Here is a 4,223-nt window from a genome sequence, read left to right on the forward strand (position 1 = left end):
GCTGCTGACTTCCAGCCATGACGTCTCAATCCAAGCAACAGGAGGGAGAAGAGAAGAAGCCCTGAAGCACAAACCACTCACCCTCACATTATTAGCGAAAATGTAGTCAGGTGTTCACAGCAGGAGAAATGTAGTCTCTATAGGACACCTATGTGCCCTGTTGAATGCTGGAGCCTTGTTACCACAGAAGAGGGGAGGGCAAGTGTCAGGTGCCTCCAGTATCTGTGTCCCATGGCCCGGATGCTCCCGTCGGTAGGCAGGGCAGCTGCTGGCTTCGTACAGCCACCCAGTGGCACCCAGTGTACCCAGTGGTACAGCCACCTCCTGGCATCTTCAAGGCCGGCCTGTCCGTGTCGGTTGCATAGACATAAATCACTCTGCTCTCAGTGTCAGCACACAGTGGGTGTTTACGAAATGTTTACTGTCCTACCAGGTGAGGACGAGAGGATGGAGCCAGGATCCCAGTCAACCTTCCAAGAGGCATGCTTCCCTCCTGGCAAGCACTGCCCTGTTTCCTTGGCCCCAACACTGCCACCAGCTCCTATATCAGCACTTTGGGCTCAGGGCTGGCAAGGGACACCGCTGTCCAAACTATGTCACTGCCTTTCACCTGGGCACCCCCACCTTGTGTCACCATGGGGCACTGCTGGAGCCAGTCCAAAGTGAGGCCCAGGCAGGTTGCCCGAGGTCAGCCACAGGTCCTGGGGGCTGGGAGAGCCTGGGAGCTCCTGGAGGAAGCCAGGGTCAGGGCAGGGTTGGATTTCCACTTCCTCGGGGGTGGGAGCAGGAGCCACTTGGGCACAGCAGCACTGCTGAGCTCAGGTCCCCTGAGGTAGGACCCCCACTCCTCAGTATGTGGTACTGAGCCTGAGCTGTGCTGGGTCCCAGCCAACACTGGGTGAATGAGTGAGAAATGTGCCCCCTGAGGGCTGTGCCCAAGCCCCCTCAGCATCGGGAGATGTCGGACCCCACGAGGCCTTCATCTCACACCAGCCATGCTCTAGGGGTCCCCATCCAGCTCAGTCCAACCTGAGCACTGATTGACATTGAATCTACCGGGTTTCCCTCATCCTGGCCATGGGTGACCCCATTCTGACCCCTGCGGGCCCAGAGTAGGGCCATGGGGCTCTAAGGACCATGGCCATCAGCCCGCACGCCTGGTCTGGCCTGCTCCGTGTTGCTTCAGGACAGTGAGGAAAGCAGGCTGTGTGCAGCCTGCCACAGTGCCCCTGGGGGGCCAGAAAGTGCCCCTGGGGGGCCAGAAAGTGGCTTCTGTGAGGCAGCCGAGGACACAGACGTCCCTGCACACGCACACACTCACACATATGCATCCAGCCCAAGGCCTGGTGGCTCTGGCTCTGGGCTCTGAATCCTGAGATTCGGGCTGCAAGCCCCGCACCCCAGCTGTTGGGACCGGCCAAGCAGCTGAACTCCTCTGAGCTTGTCCCCCTCTGGGAAATGGTGCTCACCTGGGGCCAGCCTCGGGGCTGGGCCGTGGGAATTCAGCCAATAAGACTGGAGCCAGGCTCGGTGAGGCCCCGCATGCTACAGTCCTCTGGCCATGCTGCCAGCCTTGACAGGGGAGAGGGTCCGTGCCAGGTAAGGGTCCCGGGTGCCCCAGCTTGGGGGCAGGCGGTGGGGGGGGATGCAAAGCTGGTTCCGCCCACGGCATCCCCCCACCCCCATGCCCAGGCCCCTGTGCCTATGTCTCACAGCCCCGCGCCCCCGCACCAATTAAAAGCACTTACTCACAGTGCCACCTGCGCGTCCTCAGCAGCGGAAGGAAGAACAGTCTTGATGCCCAGCTGCCCGCTCCCAGCTGCCTGCTCCCCCTCCCTCCAGTGTGGCTGACTCAGGGACTGTGGGAGCAGACCCGCAGGTGTGGACACAGACCTAGAGTTGCTGGCTTCTGAGGCCCAGCCCGGGCTCTGGGGGGAGGCAGGTGGGCAGGGGGCAGGGGACAAGTTTACAGTCAAAGAGATGGAGTTTTGGCACAACTGTCCCTCAGAGTAAGAAGGAGAAGCCATGCTCCTCTGCAAAATAACATTTATTTACCAACTGGTCTTTTGTGCCAGGCGCTGTGCACCACCACCATTCAGCCCTGACAAGACCCCTGTGAAGACAGTGTACCAAAAAAAAAAAAAGACAGTGTACCAGTTATCTGCTGCTGCAGGATAAATTATACCACATCTTGGTGGTTTAGAACAACAAACGTGGATGAATTCATACCATGTCTGTGGGGCAGGAATACAGGAGAGGCTTAGCTGGGACATCTAGCTCAGGCCCTCTCTTGGGGATTGCTCAGGGTCTCAGCTGGCTGGAGGACTGTGACATCCGTTTCACGGTGTCTCACTCGTGTGGCCACCCAGTCACGCCTGGTGGGCCGGGGCCTCAGCTCTGACGACTACTTGGACTTCTCTGTAGCTTGGCAACTGGGTCCCCAGAGCCAGTGTCTTAAGTAAGCGAGACAGCAGAGTGGCATTTTCATGACCAAGCTTCAGAAGATCACATACGACCCCAAGCCTTCCCAGGGTCTAGGAGCAGGAACATAGCAGAGGTTGCCATAGAATTAGGGCCATGACTTAAAGTCATCCACTCCCATGTGGCAGACGAGGAGGCGACCTGTCCCAGGTCTTGCAGTTATTGGAAGCTTGGGTGTCTGACTCTGGACCAGTGCTTGGGTGGCTGGCCATTGGAAGCACATTCAGGCTGCCTGCAAATCCCAAATCCAACCTCTGACAAGGGGACCACTCCAAAAAGTGGGCGGGGAGCAATTTCTGAAGTGACTCAATCCCAGGGTAGCTCCTGCCATTGGGTCCTCGGTCCACACTTTCTAGTTCCACTTGCTGAAAAAACCCGAGTCCTGTCCTGTTCTGAGCAAGAGTGAGGCTCTGCAGGTCTCCACAACAGCTGAGAGCTTTTCTGGCTAGAGCCCAGAGCCAGATACATCCCACCCCTTGATGGAAGGTGTTGTAGCCAAAGACATAAATCCTGGAATTGCCTGGGGCTGGTGGGTCCTACCTCTGCCACTGGCCAGTTGTAGGACCCTGGGTAAGTCACTTCACTGTTAGGAGCCTTGCTTTTCTTCTCCGTGAGAAGGGAGTACTTGCCATCCCTGTGGGCCAGAATCTTTGGGTGGCAAGAGGTGGAAACCCACCACCAGTTGGTCTGGGAAGAGAGGAAATTTGTGGCTCCCTGAGCTGGCCAGTCTTAGCTCAGAACAAGCTCAGTCTTGGCTCAGAACGAGGTGCCTCCCAGGCCATTTTTCTGGCCGGCAGTTTCAGCCCACATGGTGGCAGGGGGGGTCACCAGCTGCTCCTGGCTCCCGTGCTACTAGCTGAGGAACTCGAGGAAAAGCCAAAGGCCAAAAAAAGTCCCAGGACTGTCTCATTGGCCAGCTACGCCCTGGGCAGAGATTGGGCTCTGACTGGTAACGGTCACCATATCATGACAGCTGAGCTGGTGACCCCATCCTGACCCCTCCTCTCCCAGGAGCCCTCCCACACACACCCCTGCCGGCACCCAGCCGAGCCTGCCTGCTGGCCTGGCCCCAGACCCAAGCCTTCTGTATTCATCCTGTCCAGGAGGGTGCCATCGGCAGTCTGCCTTTGGCTGCTCCTGCTTCCTGTGGGCCCACAGAGAAAGGGCAGGGGGACAATGTGGAGGGTAGAGGTGGGGACCTCCCACCCCTGCTGCCTCTCTGATCCACATGTTCTGGGAGTACAGTCCCTGCTCAGGCAACAGTGCCACAGAGGGGCCCTTCCTCTGGGCCAGCTCATCAGGCCCCCTGCCTTGCCCTGGCCCAGAGCCTCTTCCTGATGCTGTGTGTGGACCCCCTCCCATTCTTCTCAGCTGACCCTCTGTGCCTTCTGCCCACACTGGGATCTTAATTGGCCAACTTCCCTTGGCTTTGCTCCTGAATGGAACTCAGGATGGTCTGAATCTTGCTGCCACTGAAACTGTGGCCGGGTCTTCATAGCTAGTGGTTGGGTCAGGACACAGCTGACACACCCTCCCATCTTGGAACCCTGCTGCCTCCCCGTATGGATGCAGGAGGCTGATTCTCTTGTGTCCTCTCCATCCCCAAAGAGACTAACATCGGCCCTCCCAGAATTCAGCAGTAGCTAGGTTACCATGGCAATGCCCATTATCCTTGCCTAACAGAAGATGAATCAGGAGCTAAAAATAGGCCTCCAGAGTGGGTGGGTGGATGGGTGGATGGA

Source organism: Canis lupus, chromosome 5, assembly GCF_011100685.1.
Source record: "Canis lupus familiaris isolate Mischka breed German Shepherd chromosome 5, alternate assembly UU_Cfam_GSD_1.0, whole genome shotgun sequence".
NCBI classification, from domain to species: domain Eukaryota; kingdom Metazoa; phylum Chordata; class Mammalia; order Carnivora; family Canidae; genus Canis; species Canis lupus.